Below are 25,667 nucleotides of genomic sequence, written 5' to 3'. Positions count from 1 at the left end.
GTAATCAGGTTGAAAATGGATATAGAAAAGACGAAATTCATGCTCAGCGACTAGGATGAAAGCTGCACGATTGAAGTTGAAAATACGAAATCAGACGAACTAAATATCTACGCCTACCTGGTAACGCCTACCTGATACATGGATGTCAATACTAAAGAAAAAGTAACAAATATGTCAAGCTAAACTAAAATGCATTTGAAAGACACCACTTCATATTAAAAAGAAACAAAATACCAATGTATTGAACGCTTACAGTTTCCTTGCAAAGTGTTCTGCCTGTTTTGACATATGGGTCAGAGAGACAAACACTAATAAACCATACGTATATTCACCGTCAATATAGAGGGTAAAAACGAAGTATGGATAGATGTATGATAGGAATTTCCAACAAAGACAGCAAGAGAATTATATTGATTAGGAAGATAACGGGAGTGACAAAAGTCGTGAAAACAAAGGCATTGTACTGGCAGTGAGAAATACAAATTGCAAGAAAAAATTATGACCTATGAATAAAAACAATTTTTAAGTATGTACTAACTAACAAGAATTAACTTAGAAAAATGTTCTTATACAAGATAGTGTAACTGAATTAAGAAGTATGCCGAAATATTATGTAAAAAATGTACAAAATAGACGGTTACGTAGAAAACTGAAATAAACTTCAAACAGCAGTGGATTGCCAATGACTGATTATGTATATGTATGGTTGGTTGTTATTCTCTAGTTAAATATCTGAACAATTTATTAGTATATATACTAAATTCATACCGCCTTTGTTAATATTACGTAAAACATTCGCCTGTCTGAAAGTTTTCAGGCTTGTTTGATTCTTAAAACTCAAACACACCTAACTTGAAATAATTAAAGCAAATAGAAATAGCATGTGTTTGAAATACGTAGAAAATATCGTCACATTTTACTTCTAAAACACTATACCTAGCTAAAGGTAGTGATCCATTACATCCTTCGTCTCTACGGAAACTCTTTTAATCTCGGATGCTTTAGGTGTAAATAAAGAGCATATTGCTTCAATAAAGTAGCAACCGCCTCTAGAGACTTTAATTTTCTTTTATATAAACAAGAATGGGGAATTGTGGTTCCCTATCAGTATCAGCTAAGCTTTGCGATTATAGTTTACTATAGTTACAAACATAAATAAATGGTAATGTTTAACAGCTTATAGAGTCTAAATACGCACAGTACTACATAGATGCGGTCCAGCTAGGCAAATAACAACTAGCTCTTTAATCTTTTTGGCTGACCAAATGGTGAAATCTTTGTGTGTGTGTGTCTGACAGATTACGTTGTATATTCTTCCTCTTAATATACCCTATAATATGAAATTTCTTATGTTTTCTGTCAATCTATGTACTATATATTATACGAGTAAAAATTAAACCAAAGTTGTGTATCTTATATCACTGGAAGTGGATAAACCGTTACAATTGATTTTTAACATAGTAGTTGGCTTTGATCGAATTTTTGTCACATTCAATAAGTCCATATTCTAAGGGGAGTGGGACTATTAAAGATGTAAGCCAAAAAGAGAGTACCTCAGGAGCCTCTCATCTTAGGAATATGAAATTCGGTATATAAACTCCTTATTTTAAACAAAATAATGGTCACGTGCTCCAGCGTTTTCAAACATTTCACTTCTAGGGGGAATAGGGAGCATTTTCTAAAAATATCTTCATTTCTCATTTTGTATTCATAAAATGATCAGAGTGAATATTGATGTTTGAACTGTTTAAAATGAATATTGGCACATAGTTATCACTTTGGTCGACCTGTGCTCTTATCACTTCACTTTGATTGAAACACACATCGTTGGGAGGAGAAAAGGGTTCCAATATACCTTTTAAATATTTTCTATAAACCTGCTTTTTCCGTGCGTTTCAGGTAGTTACCTGTATATCACTAAATTAAACCATTTTTAAGAAGTTATTATGATCAAGAACTGAAATACAGTTTTGCGAGTCCAATTTTGTCCTTGAGTGGTTCCTACATTTGTGGGGTCTGCAAACCTGTGCTTTCTTCAATGTGATAAATGCACGCTCGGTCACAAGTAACCGTAGTAACTTTCATCAATCGTCATAATGATGTCGAATTCGAAAAGCGCCCGGTAGGTAGGCAACCCAACGTGATTAACAGTATTGTTGGTTGCCTACAATACCAATTTTAGACTGCTCAGGACTGAAATGCAGCATGGACTGGAACGTCCTAGGGCCGAAAGCTTCTCAACTGGCATACGATCGAAAGTTCAGCTCAGAAACCTGTTTCGTTTCTACGTTGCTGCCCAATTTAAGTTTTAGTATGTGCTCATTTTTTTAAAATTATCCCTTTAATCTGTGATGCTATTAATTATAATCTGCCTATGTGAGTTATGCACATGGACTGCGAACGACGGAAACGGCTTGGGGTCGATCACAGCAAAAATTTCTTTCTCAAGAAAGTAACCAGAGTATTAATTGATTTTAAATTATAAGATATACTCAGCATGAATATGAATACTTGTAAGCGACAAAATAGTCACAGTGCTAACAGTGGATGCAAAATATAATAAGGATATTATGTCAAGTATCAGAATAAAACACTGTTTACAGTTCACATTAGCCCATAAAACAGAACATTACTCTTGTCATAAATACATTTCTAAATGCGAATTCTACACCGACCATTTTTAGATTGCAATCACAGGTACTTCGTATGCTCCAACTTTGCATATATAAAAAATTACAACACTGTAAAAGTATCGTACAAATATAATTACTTTATCGGTATCAAAGAGCTTTAATTAACTATTAAGAATTATTTATATCCAAACATTTTTTATACTCCACATTCAAAATGCGAAGTACGGAGATGTTACAAATTGTGTCGACAATGCGCAGTGCCGATCTATGTCGTTTCGGTTCTATTCCGTTTAGATCTTACACCGGTGTTCTCTTATATATCTCCAAGAAAATCCAGCCAGCAACTGGTTATCCAGATTACAAATACCGCTGTAAGTAATAAATGTATTCAATTAATGCATGTACAGTATTGCCTCCAGAATCGGAATGCCTCAGAACTTGAATAACTTAGAACGCGAACGAAAAGTTGGAGTAAATTTTGCTCCGGAATGCGAACGCTGCGTTGAAATCCGAACTTCCAGCGAATTATTCGTGAGTGCTTGTGCGTACGTTTCACTTGCACTTGATTCATCCACATTCGGATTGTTTCGTTTAATTCGTTGTCGAAAGATGTAGTTGAAACATCTCACGTGATTTTTCACTGCTAGTTTTATGCTTTTGTACCTGTTTGGTGTTAATCTTTTTCATTCTAATAATAATTTTGTATATTCACCCTAGGACTTTAAAAGTTCATTTTTATTCAAATATTATTATTATTATTATTATTATTATTATTATTATTATTATTATTATTATTATTATTATTATTATTATTATTATTATTATTATTATTATTATTATTTCCTCATATTTTATCTTAAATTTGAATGTATTTACTGATAAAATAGTTCTGAAAATTCGAGTTCGTGGGATCCATGAGCAGATTAATCCAGTTTTTATTATTATAATAAGAAAAAAAATATCTTGGAATTCGAGCAGAATTCTGGAATGAATTTGGTTCATATTCCAAGGTATCACTGTATTTTACTAATTTTAAATATGCAAATATTCTCCTTTTAATTTCTACCTAACGGACGCTGTTTATTACTGTTGGTTGTAGTTCAGCAGTGGGGGATCTGGCCCGTGGCCGTGGGGGCCCCCCAGTTTTTTGCGTGACAAAAATAACCGAAATTATTATTTATATATTTTTGAAAGTTTGTGGTAAGTCTTGCCTTTTATTCTATTGAAACATTAGATACAGTTTCAGTTGCAGTTTTTCTGTTATACAACGTGTAAAACAATACTTAAAGTCCATAATGTCAAATTCCAATCCTGACATAATACCCATCGGGGGAGAGTTAAATTAGAAACTTCTGCAGGACCCATGAAAAATTGTAAACTTATGATATACCTATCATAGTCTGGGTTCTGGCTGCTCCTCGCCCTGTTTTTACCTTCTAGATCCGCCACTGTAGTTCAGGATTCCTTTTCTGCACCGAGGCAATGCAAAATGTGTACCTACAGGTTAACATTGTATCCAAATAACTGTGATGCGTTCAAATTTCAAGGGTCTCTGAGTGGAAATTGAATCCGCAATCCTGTGGACCAAAGGCGCGCATGCTAGCCACTAGACCTTTGGGGAGAGCATCATACTGTCTTTGCCTTTTTTGTTTTTAAAAATACACATCCTACCTCCATTTTCTAATTATATTTAAAATATATCTTAAATATTATATTTTGATCGATAAAATTATAAAATCGTTACGTGACTCGAGTTCCTGCTCTGGACGCAAATTGCAATATGAAGCAAATTTTCTTTTGTTTTCAATCGGTATCCATTTTTTACTACTCGAGTTTTTTTCCCTTTTTTATTGATTATTATACTTAAAAAAATACTTTCTTATATAGAAACGAAAACGGAAGTTCTTTAAGTTCATATAAACTTTTCGGTCACGGCATTGCTATAGAACAACTCTATCCATTTCATATTTCAATAGTGTCATAATTTCCCGTTGTGAGTTGGTAGACCATTATGAACTTCGATTATGTCTTCAAAGGGCTCTACTTAAACGACGAAAGACGCCAGAAAACTCTTCAGAAAATGAATTTATTGGGCACTTATTCCACGTGCAGGATTTTTCGCTATGAAGCTTAAATTCACGAGATATCTTGTTCGTTGGTGTTGTTGGTAAGTTAACTCGTCTTGTTTTATTGTACGTACTTAGTTAACTGAAGATAAAGACTTAATTTGCTTTCCTTGTAATACTTTATATGAACACATGTGGTAATATACGATGGTACACCTGCGCCTTCATTTAACTTCCTGTTTTTCATTTTTTTTTTTTTTTATGTTATTATGTGATTCAAAATTATTTGACTAAACAATAGTTTTGACGACAAATATCGTAGCCTCTATAATTAAATAAACTATGGTCTTTCTCACCTTGTGAGGGACCCTTGTCGCCTATATGTTGCGCATATAGTAAGAGTGATACGTGATCAGCGTACGCCATCACTTCGTGTCTTTCTTCATTCAAATGTTGCTACTTCTTGATTCTTCTTTTTATTTTAACGTCCCGGATGGAAGAATTGGTGGAGTGGGAATGTTGGAGGAAACAGGAGTACCCCAAGAAAACTCCTTGGACACTATATTGTCCACCACAAATACTCTTGGATGGAAATCCAACCAGGGACCCTACGCACTAAAGGTAAGCGCTCTACCAATGAGCCAACGAGTCCCTCTACTTCTTGATTTAATGGTGCTCAGTACCTATACAACCTTTATTACCTTTGCCTGTTGAATTGTATGGGGATTTACTTTTGTGCTTTCTTTGAATACAATTTTATGACGATCTTACTGATTCTCCAGTTTAAATTTATTTTAGTTTAACGTCCCACGACTGTTTCGACACTTAGGAAGACAGTGATAATGAGATGGATGATATCAGAGGGATCAAAAAATGTAAAAAAAAAAAACATGGAAGAAAACCTAAGCACAAGTTGTTTGTCCATCGTAAAGCCAAATTGGCGGCAGCGGGAATTGAACCTGGGATCCCGCGCACCAGGAGTAAACAATCTAAAGTACAGTTTAATGTTTCTTGCTCTTTTTTAAAAAAAATGAATTTGCAAGTTTTGCGCTGTTACAGTTCTGCTTAGCGATGGCGAATTTCAGAACTAAAGCTAGTGGAAGTCCTAGATGGCAGAAGCTCTAAACAACACAAATATTAAACTGAACTAGCCCTAAAATTTAGGATTTGTGTTCGTATTTTTAGGACTTACGCCGTTTATAACTTATAAACATACCTATTTTTAACATGTTAAACACTGTCCAAAATTAGTTTCTAAAACGTGTCCGAAACATGCTAAAACACTGATTTAATTTTGAATGTAAATATTTTAAAATTTACTAATTTTTTTTACAAAGTAAGAGTCATATAAATAAGAAATCAGTAACAAATCAGAAATCAAACCAGAGAATGTCCAGTTTATTTCAAAGAAAGCAGAAATAATTATCCATCTAAATCAGTGGGCTAAAAAGTAAAGATGGAGTATGTATTCAACACCGTTAAATAAATTGTGCATTAATAATAATAATAATACGTGTTTTTATCATTATTAATTCTATCTTTACCCATGCCTGTGCAACACAGTAGAAGATGTTCATCCTTCTAAAACTTTCCGCTATATCTGCAGATGCTTTGGACAATGAACAAATTAATTCCATTACATCACACAGTAAAAGAAAACAATTATAGCGAAAAATCTTGTTTTACTTTTTTAATTTGCAATCGGTATAGCTTCTCTGTTCTTTATATTTACAAAAATTATTAAATAAATAAATAAAACTTGAAGTCTCTCACAAACCAACATATTATCTTTGGTTATTCCTCATTATCATGTGCATGTAACCGTGTGAGAACTAGCTGAAAGCTGTAAAAAAAAAAAAAAAAAAAAAAAAAAAAAAGACTTCGGGATTATAAACAACACTAAAGTGTGTATGTATCTCGGATGTTTTTATTGAGTTATTCTAGCTAGAGTTTCAGTGCCCAGTAAAATCGAAAATTTTCGTGTCTACATGCATATATTCTACTTACTGCTTTTATTTTATTTTATTTCATTTTTAACTAGCAGAATACCCGTTTTTCGCATGAGAAGAATAGTTTCATTCTGGACATAAGGACTGAATTTGGATTTAAATAACATCGGAAGTGTCGCAGGTCAACTCAGCGATCCAGAAAATTATGGATTCGACACTAATATCGGCCATTTTTCGATCGTTTTTAAATATTCCTCCTCTCGCCTAAGTAGCAACGTCAAAGTGAAATGATAAAAACCATCCCAGGCCCAAACCTGATCTATGTTGAAAATAATATGATTGAAGGGTACGAAGTTACAATATAGAGACTTTCATATATATATATATATATATATATATATATATATATATATATATATATATATATATATATATATATATATATATATATATATATATATATATATATATATATATATATTAAAATCTATTGACGATTTGTTAATAGTGTAATTAGACGTAAGTTTCAATTCACATGCGTGAAGCTATGGTAGACTTGTCCCCTGTTGCAGACGGAAGTTATAGACCTACTACTTCAGGTTTGAATGTGGAATTTACATAATGACAGATAGAACTAATTCATCGGATGCTGCAATCATATCAAAAAGAGTTACTCGCTATCTCTTAAATTATTACTATATCGGAATAATTATTGAAAAAGAGTGCTACAGGATAGGGTTGTTTTGTTTAAAACAAATGATTAAAACTTGTTTTAAACATTTGATTTTGTTTTATATATTGTAATGACTTTGGTAGAGTCAATAATGGACCGAGATTTTTATCCCCTTCACCAATTTATTATAAAACTTGTAGAAATACAGAATATCTTTGATTACAAAGGCTAAAATAGTGTCTGTCTTGTTATTATCCAAATGAGAGGGAAAATGGGTGTTCTACACGGTGCCCCTTCTCTCAAAGCAGTCTCCAAGCACCTTCCGGTTCTGGTGAATCTTGAAGCATAGCCCCCTGAGCTCAAGGCAGCTTCGCGAGGCTTGGTTGTAGTAAGGATCCCTAGTCCAGTGTGACCTATGGTAAGGATAGGTGTACCCCTAGTCCAATGCGACCTCAGGGCAGGTGTTGGTTAGTTGATCAGTTAATCGACTGATGCCGGGTCCCTCGGTGGTCGAACTTTTATCTGTTCTCTTCGGGTTCTTCCGTGAGGTCCGCCTTCTTTCGGCGTTCCTCGGTGTCTTTCGTGTCGGCTTCTAGTCTGCTAAGCTGTTTACAATCAATGGCACGTGTTGTGTTGATATGTGCTTTTGTCGTGATGTGGGGATCCTTACAATATGTTTTAAACATTTTGCTTTAAACACATGTATTTTAAGGCTTGTTTAAAACATATGTTTATTTTTATTTGATTTGATTTTTGTAAAAAAAAAAAAATCTGCCAGAGAAAGAAAATATCAAGAAATAATCCCGTTCAGAAGGCTAGTTTTTTCCCGTACAGTGTTGCCATACTTGGTACGATTATCAAATTCAGACCTTTTGTCATTCATCGGTCCGTTGGTACCGCGCTGGCATTTACAGTCCCTTTTGTGAAAAAGGTTGGTACAATTCTATCCAATTCAGCACCATTTAACAGATACGTGGCACATTTTCAAAAGTGTCAGTAAGACTTTTCCTACACCTCATGGTTGATTGATTTGTTCCTCGTTTTATATTTTTTCATATATGACCATAATACCATTTTGGTCTATTGGTTACTTTGAAATAGAGGCCCGTTTGATTTCCTTACAATACATATCGAAGATGCTAACTGTTTTCCCTTTTACTTTGTGGCCACTGTCATACTTCCTATGTGCGAGAAAAGTTTCATCTACTTCCACAATTGTTCGGAGTCTTCCTATTTGGATGTTTTTAAAAAGTAATTTTTAAAAAGAGCAATTTCTTGATTTGGACTCTCGGAAAAGGGGGAGGAGTATTCTGGAACTTTACTTCTTTTAGTTTCGTATTATAGAGCCATGTATTACACTGTGATAAAATAATGAATTCAGCCCTTTTTGTTTTAATTTGGTACTATTTTTCAGCCCATTCCAGAGCTAGGACTGTAACAACACTGTTCCCGTGTGAATGTTTTGATTTCTCGTGCCTACTGCAGGTCGATGTGGTGATCCACAATTTATTTCGTCTCTTTTTCCCTTGTATTTCTTTATCGTCTATTGTATTGCTTAAATGCTTATCAGTTAACTTGCGAGAAAGTGTTGTAGTCGAAGGTTGGAGTACTTGTAGAAATGATATTATTCAATAAATAAAATAATTATTATTGAAACAAATTTTTGTGTTGTATTCAGAAAACAAAGGGTTCTTTACCTAGGTACTAAATTGCGGTTCTGAAATTAAAATATCGCAGGCTCAGTTTTCATACAACTTGGAATCGTTTAACATGAGTTTTACAGGAAGAAAAAAGGACTCCATTTCGAGTAAACCGAGGAAACTAATTTTATACGTTTCGAACAAACTTGGGTTGCAGAATAAATTTGACTCCAACTTAGTTTTTAAAAAATATTTTTAGATATGGATCGTTCAGAGCACAAAGATCCAAGTCCATTTTCAAAAAGGTTCATTCTTGCTCAGCAAACGTAGTATCTTCGTACCGAAGAGTCCGAAATAAATCAACCAAAAACCACGTGAAAAGATGTAGTGTGGGCTAGAGTTTCATAGGACAACCGCTAGACAAGGGCGTTTCTAGAACGGGGGAACGGAAGGGTTAATTTCCCCCCTCCCTGCTCATAAATTTAAGATATTGTGTACTTTGCAACGTGAGAAAGATTAACAAGTCAACCAAATGACATTGTCAATGATGCATAATTACATTTAAAAATGCAGGGTGTGTCAAAAAGTGCCATCGCATTCCGAAACTCATATATTCGCAACCACGAATCCGAAAAGAAAGAAAGGAAACTACGTGACAAGGTGCAATCTAGAGTTTTATATGATTACCGCTAGAGAGAGGCGTCCATTTAGAGGTCATCCTCCTTCCTACCGCCTACACTGAATTTCAAATTTTGGGACAGTAATGCAGATTTAGAAACCTTTTGCTGAGCAAAGTCCAACAGAAAAAAATGAAGTCCTTACACCAAATGAATACGGAGTTTGATTAGTGAAAATCCATTTCCATTGGCCACAAGGAGCTATAGGCTTATATTGCTCTTTTGTATGTTTTTCTTTTTCTTTTTGACACAAGGATTCCAAAGGTGGCTTTCTACTTTCGAGTTTCGGGCCTGCTTAAAATACTGGATATTGTGCCTAAGCAACTTTCCAGTTTTGATCATCTATATTTCCTCCGTATTTATTCGGTGTAAGAACTTCAAACTTGTTCTGTTGGACTTTGCTTATCAAAAAGTTTCTAAATCGGCCTTACTGCCCCCAAAATCTGAAATTCATTTCTGAGTGGGAGTGGGCGTGGCTGCCCTCCTGCCCCCACTGACGCCCCTGTCTAGCGGCTGTCATATGAAACTAGCCCACGCCCTTTCACGTGGTTTTAGTTTCATTTAATTCGTACTCTTGACTGCGAAGATATTACGTTTTGAAATAGCATTCATTTGCTGAACAAAACTGAACATTATTGAAAATGTACTTGGATCCATTGTGCTCTGAATGTCCCAAATATTGTTTTTTCTTCAATACAATTATTGAGTTAAACAACAACCAATACACCGTCTTGCAGAAAATATTCTAAAGTTAGCACAACATGAAATGTGCATGAAATATCACATTTCGAAAATTTATTATTTTAAAATAATTTTATTAGCATCAGTATTCCGAAATAGCAATCAAATTTTTTCAACTAGAATTTCACCCACTTCAGGTGATCAATTGAGTAAAAATTATGTACATATGTGTACAATTCCAATAACAATACAATTATTGGAGCTAAATACCGTAAAAAAAATGTCATATTAAATCCAATGGTCATTCGCACTCATTTTGCAAACCGCTGGTGTTACACAAATTAAATTAGGTAAACAAAGAAAAAAAGAAAGGTGCGTTATCATTGACACTCAAAAGTCATTTCCAAAACCGCTGGTGCTACAAAAACGAAATTTGATGTATTAAGGTGAATTATCACCAGCGTACTACGAAAATATTTAATCTTTTTTTCGAAAATCATCTTGAACAACAAATGGCCAATAAAAATTAATTAAAAAACTAAATAAAAGCCATTTTTAGTCAAACGATTTTATTTCTGTTATCAATGTTGCACTAATCAGTATATACAGGATGAATCTGTAATACTGGTTGCAAGTAAAGAGTAACAAGTCTTAACAAATAAGTTATTACACGATTTGAAATATGTTTTAAACTGCTCAAAATGTTTAAAACATGTTTTTTTCGTTTGTGTTTTAAAACATTTTTAAAACATTTTGAACATCTTTTTCATGTTTTAAACACATGTTTTGTTCTTTAAAAAGAAACTGTATTTTTTCCAACCCTGCTACAGGGTAGTTCGGAAGTGGCCGTACCCCCCTTTAGTTTCAACAATGTAGTGTTAGTTATAGTAGAATGTTTGTACACAGTTACCTTGAAGTCTTAAGAGTTTTAAGAGTCATAAACATCGGTATGATCACTATCCATGTCGTAACACAGATGAATTCTGCGCCAAGTTCTCGCAGATGTTTTGCGGAGATACTCCGGAGTCCGAGGCTGAAGGCGTGTTCCACAGCTGCTCGTAATTCCTGCGTTGTGTGATATCGAGTATTTCTTATTTATTGCTTTATGAAAGCCCAGAGAGCATTGTCTGATGTCGTCAGATCGGTACTTCTTGGAGGCCAGGCAAATGAAGCTGGTGGAGATGCATAACCTCTTCCAATCCAGCACAACTTCTTCTAACATCACTGCAAATAACTGTTACGAAGCCGAAAACAGCAGAAAACAAATGAACATGGATAGCAATGTTGTCAGGCAATGCCAAGCAATGTTACCAAACAAATGTGGGTAGAACCTAAAACCGTCAGAAAACATCAATTAGGGGTACACCCACTTCCGTACCACGCTGTTGATTTTACTACTTCCGGTATCAGTAGAAGAACTTAAAAAAAAAAGATCAGACAAAATCTATTCTTTGGGTACTAAATCTTTAGAAAAATCGTTTCTAGCCTCCTTTTACCTTTTTTGTTTGAGAATCAATATCAGAATCGGAAGTTATAGTAGATTTTTACCATTTCCGGATGCAATAGAAGAGTGGAACCAGAGATTTAACCTGTTTTGGAGGTACTGAGTCCATATCAGAAATCTGCTTCTCTCTACCTATTACTATTTTCCATTGTGGTGAGCGTTGACATCATCTACCTACGGTTCGAATGGAAGAAAAAGGGTGAAAATTTAAAAAAAAAAACTTACTCTTGGGACGCTGAGTCCGTATCAGAAAGCCATTACTCGCTATATTTTTTTACCATTTTTGATCAATATGTAAACCGAAAGCAATAATATTCTTTTATCACTTCCGGTTAAAACAAGAGGAATGAAATCGGAGATGGACCCTCTTCTTAGGGTATTATTGTTCGTTTCAAAACATAGGAAACTTGTTTCACACTACCAAAGGACAACCCAACTTTTGCTAGGACAGTAGTTGGTGGATGTTGCCAGATGTCCAGTATCATTAGGTAGAAGAAGAAACAAGATAAAAGATAAAAGAAAACAAGTAGGGAAACAAAGACATAACAATACTTTTGGTGATAAATTAAATGAAAGAAATGTGTAGAAAAGGGGACGTTTGGGAACTTCTTTTCCTCTTTCTAACCGAGACACTTTTTTAGGTTATTGTGAGTGCTTTTTGAGGTAATTAAAGAGTGCTTAAGTAATTGTACGCACCGATGCTAAGATGCGTTCACGTAGGTGAGTACAATTACCCAAGGAGTTTTGCAGCATGTATTCAGGTGCACCGCAGAGAGATAGCAACTCTGCTTGGATATGGAGAGCGGTCATGTCAAACTGCTGTGATTTCGTTGACGTATGGTGTCTCCTTTGATATTATACATACTTCATTTGAATTTAAGTGTTCCTTATCAAAAATGGTTAGGGACTTCTTAGGCACCCTGTATTTGTTTCAACTGTCTGTCTCAGTTCGTTGAAAGTAGTCATATGAAATCAGTCAGTGTGTGTTGAGCTCACATACTGCATAACAGTGCTCCAGACCGCACGGTTGTTATTACAAAGAATGTAGTGATACGAGCTCATAAAACTGGGCTGTGGGATGAGTGTTCAATATTCTCAAACCCATAGTCTTACACTGTAGCCTTGGCAACAACAGCTGTGAACTGGATCATTGTCATGCAGGAGGCGAGTTCAACGCACAGCGGCTGATCCAAACGACTGCCTTCAACGAACTGACGCAGCTAGACAGTTGAAACTTATACATTCCGTCTATAGATGGCACCAGTGGCGGATTCAAGGGGAGGGCTATAGGGGCTATAGCCCCCCCCCCCTTGACGCTCAGGTTTGCACTGGATAAAATGGGCTTCAATTCTGCTTTACACTGGATAAAACGGCAAACTATGGTTTAGCCCCTCCCTTGATCATATCCTGGTTCCGCCACTGGATGGCACTATATACTACAAACAATTTATTGCAATTAGTGCTATATTTCTGTATCAGGCTGGAAGTCTTCCGAAATTCCCTCATATATTACATTTATGAGGGGCAGTCAAATGAAAACCGAACATCCTCCATAAAACACATTCCTAGCAAACGTTGGCAACACTGCTGTTACTTATCGATAGTGCCATCTCTCGGGAGAAGAAATGGATAGTGACAACTCACAGATATACACAGTTGTTTGTTTATTGCTCCATAGATGAACGTACTGTAAAGTGTGTTCGTCCAGCATTAGAAATGTAGGCAAGCAAAGAAGAGCAGAGAGGTGTGATTCATTTTTTGATGGATAAGGGTGTTGGAAACCGTGAAACTCGTCGTCGCATATCTGCTGTGTATGGTGAACCCCGCATGTTAGTGACAAGTGTGTAGGAGTGGCATAAGAAATTCCGACAAGGACGCACATCACTGCAAGACGATTCACGCTCAGGACAGTTCCATCGAGCCATTACCCCTGATGTGATTGTGCGAATTGATGAACATTCTTAGACACCAAAAAATGAACCACACCTCTCTGCTCTTCTTTGCGTACCACTATTTCTATGCTGGACGAACACACTTTCCACTATGCTCATTTATAGAGTGATAAACGAACACCTGACTGTGACTGAGAGTTGTCACTATGTATTTCTTCTCCCAAGAGATAGTAGTATCGACAAGTAACAGCAGTGTTGCCAACTTTTGCGAGGAATATGTTTTAGGAAGTGTGTTCAGTTTTCATTTGACTGCCCCTCATACATTTCTTCAGTTAAATTCATTTCAATGCATTCACAAAATAATATTTTTATTTTTACTCGTGATTATTGTTTACTTTTTTTGCTATAATTCGTACAACGTGGATACCCGCATTTCTTCACGCATTGTAACGGCAAAAATTTAATATGCAAGAATGGTCACGAGAAATATTGAAACAACATCAATAATAATAACAATAACAATAATAACAATGTGTGAAGTAAGGTGTAGTAATTGCTTCACAATATCAGCTTTGATTGCATCATCGACTTCCCATTAAAAGCATCAGCTAGAATCTGTCAAACTGTCTGCTGCATGGGTGTGTGGGAAGGCTCTCGCTGTTGCCGCCAAAACAGGGCGATATGTGAAACATGATTACTGCTATAATAAAGTTTTAGTGAAAATGGATGGTAGAGAATTACGCCAGGATAATCACTCGAGAATGTTGCTTCAATTATCTCGCTTGTGCAGGAAACGTGCATATATCACGTATGTCCCAACAGTTTTGCCCAAATCATAACAACACAATTATAAAAATGAGAATGTAAAACAAAATTTCTAGTAGCTTTTTTTACCATATGCATGCCTCGAAAAACTATTTTTTTAACTGGATTTAATTATTTGACTACTTAAGATCACAAAGAGCAAAGGAATCACTATTCTGTCTGACAATTATTCTTTTCAAACACTCACAGATGTTTTGGTACTCTAGTATTGTGGTTCCCAACCTGAAAGCCCATGAAGCACAAACGAAGAGGGAGCAAACTACTGACAAATATAAACTGTGAAGTTATAAATAAACTACCACCTGTAATGACCATATTTACAATAAGGCTTGAGCAGAATTCACAGACGTTACATATTTGACAATTTGTCTTTCCCATTTTTTATTCAAAACTTCTACGTTATTGAATACAAATCATTATGCAAATTAGAATTGGTTATAAAACTGTCAAAAAAGAATAATAATCATACAAAATGCTATTTCACTGTACCCCACAGACTTTCATAAACATCAAATAAGTTTATTATTATTATTATTATTATTATTATTATTATTATTATTATTATTATTATTATTATTATTATTATTATTATTATTATTAAAGATTTGAGAATTTAATGCTCTATCTGAAATCAGAGAAAGCGTCAGAGAAGAAACACGCATGACAAACCACGAAGGTGGGACATCAGATACACAAGTTGAGATTCACTCCTCTAGCACATTTTGTCCTATATTGAATTGATTGAACTTGTTCTAATCTGCATCTTAATCTAAATACATAGAAATGAAAATGACGTGAAATATTTTAGTTTAACGTCCCACGTTTTATGCCCTTTAGGCTAAGGGAGACTGTTAATTAAGGCAACTGAATCATTATGGAAGAATTGGTGGAATGATAAGGTGTGAGGAAATAGGAGTACGCCGAGAAAACCTCCGGACACGATGTTGTCCACTACTAACTTACAGGGGCCGATCCAGGAGGGAGCGATCGCTCCCCCCCCCCAGAAGAGTAAACTTTTTTACTTTATATATATAAATAAAACTCATCCCAGAGTTTGGAGCCCTTAAAAGTAGCAGTATGAAAAACCACCGCCCCCCCAGAAGTCGGTCCTGGATCCGCCCCTGCTAACTTACTTGGTCAGGATCGAGCTAAGGATCCCACGCAAAAGAGGTAAGCCGAGCTCCCCTACACTGAAAAAAAACGTACGTTACATGTGTAAATCCTGTACTTTTTGAACTTAACGTACAGCAAACGTATAACTGAAAAAGTATATTTTATGCAAGTATAATAAATGTACTTTCCGTACGAACGAAAGAACTGTATATAAGTGGTCAGCTTCTCACATATAAATAGATGTATGTAACATATACCTAACGTATGTTATATACGGAAGTATGTTAGATGTGAGACATCCTGCAACGTCATGATATAACATCTAAACGGGAAAAAGGACAATACGTATGAGGCACATGGATAACGTATACTATGTACTGATTTCTGTAGTAAACATAAGGATACCGTATATTTGTACAACATACAGTCCGGATAGCGGATTTTTCTCAGTGTACATAGAAATGAAACTGATCTTGCTTGGGATCTAATCACGGAAAAACGGGAGAACCATTTAAAATGAATTTTTGGAACATAGTTATCGACTACCTCAGTTAGATTTTCTTCATGTTACTTTGACTAAAATGCGTATCTTCTGGGTAGTATACCGGGATGAAAAACTGCAGGCGTAAACGTATCTGATGGCCCTTTTAAGCTAGGAAAATGAAATTCGGTATATTAACTACTCGTTAAAATTTAATGGAAACATATCCGAACGCTTTTCAAAGTTCTTTTTTAAAAGGGCATTTTCTATAGTTTAACACCGAAAGCGACACTTTCTTGTGAATGATAGTACTCCGGATAAAGCGCCTAAAAGAGTTTGAAATGCATTTAGATCATAGTTAATACCTACTTCGATCAAGGATTTTGTCATGTTACTTTAATTAATGGGCGTATCCTTAGGATCGTAAGATGATTCAAAACTTATTCCGAAAATGGAGTATTTTATGAGGTTTTGTCATTAACCTTTCATTGAAATGTGTATCGTAAGTTAGGGAAGAGTTATATTCGTACCGTACGAAAAATGGATATTTCGATCAATTCGTTATTAAATAAACTCACTGATCTTAAAAGTGAAAGACAAGGATAAGAATGAAGAGAGAAGAGTTTAGGAAAGACGTAGTGATGTACTCTTTGCAGTAGAAACAACGACACTACGCAAAAGAGACGAGAAATTAACGAATACTTTCAAAATGTGGGTGTGAAGAAGAATGAAATAGATTAATCGAGCAGAAAACAAACGAGTATAAGTGATAGGGATAGCAAGTGAAAAAGAATAGTTGGATGGAGCGAGAGATAAAGAGCGAATGAGGCAGTATTAAAATAAAAAGTTGCTAAGTCAACACAAAGAGTACAACTGAGGACTGTGCTACATGGAAACTTCTCAGTTTTCAGCAAATGACCTGCGAACAGTGACAAAATAACTATGATGGTGATGTACGTATCTGTGTGAAAAGAATCAAGTGTTTCGTTTCAGCCCGCACGATTACTACCGGGTTCAATTACGTAGATGGAAGTACATAAAGTGCACAAAATGAAGATGTGTGCTGCCTACTTCCAGGAATTCATCATGATACAATCTATCGGAAGCACTCTTTTGTTTATAAGGAGCCAATAAGTACAATGTCTGTATTAAATATGGACAAGAGTTAACCCATCCCCTCAGGTTTTATTGACATGAAGCAAAAAACGAGACTGGGTTATTCCTTTTCACGATATTCCTATCAAGAGCCTTGAGGTCAATCTAATCGGTTTCTGTGCATTTGTATTATCAAAATGAAGTCTACAACATCGCCCTTACTGGATAGGGAAAACTTGCAGTCAGCATTCGTATGCCTATGTTCCACTTACGAATTTATTGTGCCACCACGGGGCAAAAAATCCACAAGCAACACCCGCTTCATGTCTCAAAACAGTATACACATGATTTTCCGGGTGAAAATGTTTGCTTGAACATCACTTTCTTACGCGATGTTGAATCCTCCCATTCCATTGATTGTTGCTTCGATTCCAGTGAAGCATAAGCCAACCATTTTTCGTCACCTGTGACAATTTTCTTTCGCCTGTGACAAGAACACTTCTTGAAAATTGAGGATACTTATCAGATGACGAAATCGTAAAACCGTCCGTTCGCTTTCATTTTTCATCATCTTTCTGCACCAAATCTTCAGTGATGACAGAAGATTTCCCACTTTGTTCCTCATCATGAACTTTCGTGCGGTCATCTTTAAGAGCACTAACCCATTTCCGTATCTGTTTATCGCTCATAATGTTTTTTCCACATATTTCATTAATTTGGCGATGAATTTCAGCCGCTTTCTTGCCTTTAGCACCAAGAAAACGAATCACAATGCGTGTGTCAAAATCGGCGAGATTCTCAAATGCCGGAGGTATTTAAACTACTCACAAGCAAACATAAACAAGGTCGAATGCCTCCTCCATAATGGCGTCTGTGGCTTGCCAACAGATTTAATTACACAGCGCACATACGTAGAATGCCGACCACAAGGCTGCAGCGGCCCACTTTCAAAACGGTACTTACTTTTAAAACACACCTCGTAGTTTATTGAAGGAAAAATTACGATGTCGGGCAATAGTCCACAATGATGGTGAACCGAAAGAACACAAACCATGAAGCGTCACGGCTTGTTATAAGGTAAGTACATCTTGAAAATCGGTCGGAAATAACCTGATCAACCTTTTATGCGCTATAGTTCTAAACTATTAGATTCAATATTCAAATTGGAAATAGCATGTGTTTCTTTCGGTTTCAGTAAAAGTATAAGGACGAAGATGATACTGTTCTAAGAACGTTAAATCCATACAAGAACACTATTTCCCCGTATTTCTCACAATTTTTTCTTTATAAAAATAATTATTAAGACCGATAGTTTTAATAGATTTCTACCGTTTTCCGTTTTTTTTTTTTTTTTTTTGGTAGAGAGATAAAAGAGCAAATAAAACCTATTCTTACAACGTTGATTCCACATTGAAAAATCTTTTCCTCTTTAATATCATTTTCGCTCTATTTTGATTAATGTTAGAACCGAAAATCAAAAATTTCTATCACTTTGACGCGTAAGGGAAGGAAGTAATGGAACGTATACTACGATATTGAATAAATACATGAAAAAACTGCTCGTCACTATCTTTTACTATTTGTGCTCTGATAACTTCTGCGGACAGACAAACGGGCATATCCTTTCTGTAAGATTCCGATACTTAATCCCTTGCTTAGTTTCGAAGACTAATAAACTCAGCAGATTTTCCATAACGTCTTTTCACCCCAGCCCTTTAAATAGTGCCTGTAAGATATAAACCATCTCAAATATGAATATTCTATTCTTACAATATTCATTATTTTCAATTTCTTAACACAAAAATTTTCTTGAGAATTCTTTTAATAATTATTTGGATAACTAATGTTTGATATTATTTAAATGATAGCCATGGACGCTATAATTATAAGCGGTACAAAATATTTTAAATCATAGGTAAGAATTGAGATTCTTTGAAGCTTACTATAAATCTAATCTAAGCTGTTTTCCTTTTTTCTTGAAGCAAGAATAACAATCGGGCGCCGCGGTGACTCATTGGTACAATGTTCACCTCTGGTGTGTGAGGTTCCTGGTTCGATTCCAGCTCGTGCCAATTGAACTTTGTGGTGAACAAACACAGCATGTGTGGGTATCCTCGGGATTCTCCCGTTTCCTCCCACTTTCTTTATTCTACCATTTCATTCATTTCTCATTATCACAGTCTCCTTTATCCCACAAGACATAACTGTCGGACGTAGAACTCAAAGATTTCATTTCATTTTAAGAATAACAATCTAACTTATTTTGTTGTTATTCGATGAAGCACATCATTTCTATAGGTTTAGAAATCAAATTTCTAGTTTCATGCCCCATGCTTATGCCCTGTAGGGTAGAGGAGACGGGCAACTAACGTAAGTAAATTATTATGAAAGAAACAGTGGAATGAGAATGTTAGAGATGGGAGAACCCATCGACACGATGTTGGCTATCACTAACTCACATAACCTGGCTCCAACCACGAATCTCTCGCATCAGAGCGCTTTGCCACTGAACCACTGCTCCCCTTTCTAAAGGTTTTAGACAAAATAAGAAGGCATATCTATATAATGTTAGGGGCCGCGGGGTCTTTGGTTCGCCCCCAACTCGCGTCAAGTGGGCTTTGTAGTGGACAAATATCATGTGTGGGGGTTTCTCGGAGTTTTCCCGTTTCCTCCCACTTTCTTCATTCCACCATTTTACTAATTTCTCATCATCACCGTCTCCTTTATCCTATTCGGCATAACCGTGGAATGTAAAACCGAAAGATTTCATTTGATTTGTATATAATTCTAAAAGTGAATACGTACGTTAATTTTTCAATACACCTGCTTGGAATAATTCTGAAAATCACCATCATACATTTTTAAATGATTCGGGAAGATTAAAAATACTTCCATTGCATTCAACAAAGTTAGAAGGTAAATGTGCAACTTGTTATCGCTATCAATTCCCGTTGTATTTGATGTAGTTAGGTGCGATGTCTAAAATAGCATCGGTGTTGGAAAGGGACCACGAAACTCCGAATAAACAAACAAACAAAAAAATAGCTTCATAAAACATAGAGTAAGCATTTTAGTTATGCTCAATCTAAATAAATGTTCAGCTCTCAAATATGAACAAGCATAAACACACGTTCTTTAATTAACAGGCACTGCTTACGCCATACAACATTAAATTAAATTACTTCAAATCAAAAACAAAACTGTTTGTCGTACAGTAATTACGTTTTGCAAGTGAAACCAACAACTTTAATATAGCAAAAGTTGGATATAACATTGCACATCTCATATTTCCTGCTCCACGTTGATGATCTGGTCTCTGTTATAGTTAGCAGAGAGAGCTGAATGTTATGGTATGTTCAGATAACGTAGAGAGAATGTAACAAATATACTTCAATGCGTTTGGATTAGGTTCTTGTTAAGGGTATAATTAAGGTAATGAAATACTAAAGTCTAAATTATGAGGTTAAAGAGAACTGGTCTCATTTTGCTTATTCATTGTACTAATTATGTTCACATGTCGTTCATTTTCTTCTGTTTACTTCTGTAATTTTCTCATATTGCAGCTGGACCTTAAACGAGAATGCTTTATTTTAGGAAGGAAGGGTATTGTTTGTCCAAACAAAAGTGTAAATGGTGATATAATCAGTAGTATGTCTTACTGACCAAATTAAGAGGAAAAAGGACTAGATACAGCTGGTATGGGTTAATAGCTTCAATTTAAAGTTTCAATGAATTATAAATACTTTTCATTATACGAGGAGAGAACAGAAATTATCAGTAATTTTGCCGTAACTGTCTTTATATTGACATTGCCTTGTGCCTTCGCATGTTATAAAGTTATACTGTTATAGTAACGCTACAGAAGTTTAATATTAATTCCCTCACTTTTCTTTCTTCTATTACGAAGAGAACATGGCTGTTTCACTGACATTGTGCACCAAGGAAGAACACAAGACAATTCCCGATTTCTCTGGTCTGAACGTGTGTCAGAGGCAGAAGTTCATCGGAGATATTCAACACAATAAGGGAACAGTACTCTACCATTTAGGAGTGTGTACGAATGGACAAAGAAGTTTCAAAGAGGTGGACTAATTGTGACACACGTAGTAGGAGCAGAACAGGAATCAATTTCCACCACTTACTCGTCCACCACAACAATCAAGACAACTAAGTTTTGAACAGGTTAGTCAGATTTGGTGAAACGTGAGTCTCTTGCTATAAGCCAAAATCCAGAAAGAATGTATGAAGTGGAAATATCCAGGATGACTAATGTAAAACAAATTCAGCACTCAAATTTCCGTGTGAACGATGATACTAAACGTGTTTTGGGACTTAAAGAAAAAGTCCTGTACTGGAAGACTACTTGGGAAACGAGTGCAAAGTTAACATTGTCAGATATAATGATTTCGTCGCAAACAATCTGAAGACAGCAATTTGCACCAAATGGCGAGATCTATTGTCGAAGACAATATTTTTGTTGCATGTTCACTGTCCTGTCTTCTCCCTTAGTTCACACTACCAGTGGAGTGGTCATGTTCTCTTTGCAATAGAAGAAAGTAAAATGGAACAATTAAAATCAAACATTGTATCATTACCACAACAGCTATAACACGTAAAGTTAGAACACAGTGTACACTATATAAAAAGCGTTGTGGCGAAATTACTGATAATTAGTGATTTGAGACAGTCTCGTCTCGAAAAGATACGCTAACGTGCTTTCTCGTCTACAAGAGTTTATCTTTTTCTATTAAAAGACCTCTTTTTCATGTCTTATCTCATCAAGAAAACACTATTTCATCTGGTGTTGTGAGTAACACTACTAATAATTATTGATTATACCTCGTATATCTCGGGAAATGAAGTCGTTTTTAATGGTACAATGTTTCTGTCTAAATGGCAGATATGTTAATGTAGCTGCACCGATAGGACCTTCATGGGCATTATTAAAGTTACAATTTATTATATTAATAATCGATTTCTCTATGGAGTATTTCCGGTTATTAATATAATAAATTGTAACTTTCACAATGTCCACGAAGCTTCTATTTGTACAGCTGCATAACATATCTGTTTTTCACATTGAACTATTGTACCATTTTTGCAGAGAAACTTCAAATATATAATGAAAAATGTTTATGGCCCATTGTAAATCAAAGCTTGTAATCCATACTTACTATGTCCACTTTTGATTACTATTAATGTGACAGATAAAGTTACTCCTGGCATGAACCAGCAAAACTATACCCAGCCAGATTGCTTGTAGTTGTGATCTGTGTCAGTACATCAGTTCTTCTAGGTCGGAGTTCAATACCTATTATGGCTATTTTAATATGCTTGTCACTACTTTCTTTATTTGTCATGAATAGCGCTAAAAGAATGAAGATAACCAGAAATTTATAAAGTAAATAATGTAATTTAAAAATACAACGCAATGTTTAATTTGACATCCCACGATTATGCCCTTAAAGGAAAAGGGTGATTAACGAAAGTCGACGATTACGAAATGTTCATATGAAATAATGATTACTCTCATTCTAGTTTTGGAACTTTTTATTTCAAATATTCATTATTTCAAATAAAAGATAAATTCTGCCCAAAGCATATACTATCTAATAAATAATTGCATTACACTTTCGGCAAAATATCTTTGCCTTCATTTGATGAAAGCAAAGATAGTGTGTCTGATGAAGGCAAAGATACTTTGCCGAGAGTATAGCGCAATTATTTATTAGATAGTATATGCTTTGGTCAGAATTTGTCTTTTATTTGAAATAATGAGGATGCGCGAGGAAATATGTCTACGGACACAATGTTATCTCCCACAACCTCAGAAAGCCTGGAGCCAAACCAGGAACCGCTCTCTTTACAGATGAGTGCTCTGTACCACTAGCAAAACCACCGTATCCCTCTAAGCAATTTAATATTCACATAACAATGTAAATATATTGATAACTGTCATCCATTTTTATTTCTTGTAAACACATACTCGTAGCTTATGACGCCGTATTTGTAAGTCATTTAATTTCTGCACATGAGTTCATTTTTAAAACAGCATTTGACACGCGAGCCTATAAAATGAACAACATTCCATAAAGATGTAAAGTTTTTCATCGATTTATTAACAAAAATTTAGGGTAAGAAGAATGAAAGGTAGTGATAGGTCCTAAACTTGCCCCAATATGCTCGATGAACACTGTAAATTATGTATTCTTTTCGAGAGAATTGAACCAGAAATCATGAACGTTATTATAGTAACGGCAGGGCAAGTAGGTAGTAAGGTTGTTTTGGTAATTCACAGAACAAATTCTACAAAATATTAAATGCGTCAACTGCTCGATGGCGTACGATATATAAAATTCCCTACTTTTTAATTTCGTATTTTAAACAATGAGGAGCAAATACATATGCAAATTTAATCCAAGAATATCGGAAAATTAATACATAAAGAAACTTAACAACAAAATATGATCAGTTTATTTATTTATTTATTTATTGAGTTACTTATTTGACCGTATTTAGTATCCATTTATTAGCTTCAAATTATAAAATAATAAATACTGTAACTATAGATAAACCGTTATTTGATTTTTAAAATTAAACCACGGCATAAGATTCAGAATCACAAACTTAATGTGTACTCGATCTGAATACGTCACCGTTATACTATCACATCCCACATTCGACCTAGTTTCCAAACGAGGTCACATAAACGTATATATTTCCGAACCTGGTATATTGTCACTCCTGTCAAATAAATGTGACATATAGAAGTAAAAGAAAGGACGATAGTAATAACTTCTTATAATATATTCCCTATTCTTGATAAGCTTTTGGTATATTTGTACATGTGATTCGTTGTGTGCGTGCGTTTCGAATAAAAACTGTGTTAGTTTTGTGAGCACTAAATTCGCAAGTAAACATTTCTAATTGAAGTTAGTTACATTGCTTCCCTGTATAAAACTGCTAACTTCTACAAGAAATTGTTTATTGTAGTGTTACTTTTGCAAGTATTTTATACAATAACTGATAGTCAAAAATTATTATTATTATTATTTTGCTGCATTTGTAGTGTAGATATTTTTATTACATATTCCCATTCTAAAAATCCATTGTACATTTTCTATCCGCATGTAACGAATGAGATCTATTTGTATCTCTGGGTGTAACAGCGGAAAAGCGAAACCTAATTTCATTATATATTGATTAAAAGCACACTTTCATTTGTTCACACTACATAGAATATCCAATTTTAATAGCTACAGGTGTGAAAAGTAAGCATCGAAATAACCTTTTATTTTGTAATTTTGAAAACCAAACGTTAAAATGGCATAATGTTTGAAGTTGTAGGTCCAAACTCAGGATTAATTACAAATTTGTTTCATTCGCGTATATCTTTTAATAGCAATTTCGTGATAAAGGAAATACTTAATTTTAAAGTGTAAACCCACACACAGACACAAAATTTGTTCAATTACAGAAATTCCCTTTTCCATATTCACTATACAAGTGAAATGTACTATTTTTCCTTTTAACAGAAGTCAGTTGTTCATTTTGTTTCTTAATAAATAATGAACTTTACAACTTCCTTCTCATCAGTGTAAATCTTCTACACAAAGAAAAGCTGAAAGTTATAATGTTTAATTAAATTAAGCTTCACTTTACTAAAAACAAAAAAAAAAACAAAATTAAAACGTTACCTTGCTTTTAATATCGCTCCGCATTAACACATTTTTAGAAATTTCCAACGTTACTCTTTCAACACGCGCGTTTTTCGCACACAGACAGACTCTCTCCAAGTTTCTTAAACCTTAAGCCGAACAGCACTATTTTTTTTTATTTCTTCCTAATCCACCCTCACAGCAACAAAACTGCATTAAAACAAACAAACAAACAAACAAAACACTTCTTATTTCACAGCACAAGTTCAACCACTATCATGTTCGCATTACCGCGGGCTCAAAGCGCTCTACACCGACCTCGCGCCGGAAATAAGGTTCTGCTTTTGGGCGCGGGCTCACACACAGAAAACAGCAGGCGATCGATATCCGCAATGCGCGTGCGTTGAATAGACACAATGTCTACTGAGAAGAAATCTGAACGAGTTAGAGCCAAAATGACAAAGGGTCCACAACACACACTGCAGCATCAGCGAGTTATTAGGAATATATATATATATATATATATATATATATATATATATATATATATATATATATATATATATATATATATATATATATATATATATATATCCATGGGTTTAAAATTTGAGATATGTCGGGCACAGGACATAGGATGGAATTTTCATTGACTTCTACAAGATTCAAACAGACAGATTTGGTTAATTTCCCATTCCTTTTTTGAATTCCTCAGACCGTGAATTGAGCAAGTACTGCATTTTATGAGATAAATGTTACTGTTTACACAGTGACCTCATT

General features: G+C 35.0%; 1 protein-coding gene across 1 annotated transcript in view; it reads right to left on the bottom strand.

The window, feature by feature from the left end:
• LOC145681483 (uncharacterized) overlaps window positions 1–25,199 on the bottom strand; it is an 814,377-nt gene extending 789,178 nt beyond the window's left edge. The window contains exon 1 of the mRNA XM_081753131.1: window positions 24,927–25,199. The gene's annotated coding sequence lies outside the window, so the exon portion shown is untranslated. The remainder of the gene's footprint in view (window positions 1–24,926) is intronic.
• Window positions 25,200–25,667: the final 468 nt, after the last annotated feature.

The sequence above is a fragment of the Thermobia domestica genome, chromosome 3 (assembly GCF_964235325.1).
Source record: "Thermobia domestica chromosome 3, izTheDome1.hap1.1, whole genome shotgun sequence".
NCBI classification, from domain to species: Eukaryota; Metazoa; Arthropoda; class Insecta; order Zygentoma; family Lepismatidae; genus Thermobia; species Thermobia domestica.
The sequence above is the reverse complement of the archived record's forward strand: the minus strand, read 5'-3'. Positions and strand labels throughout refer to the sequence as shown.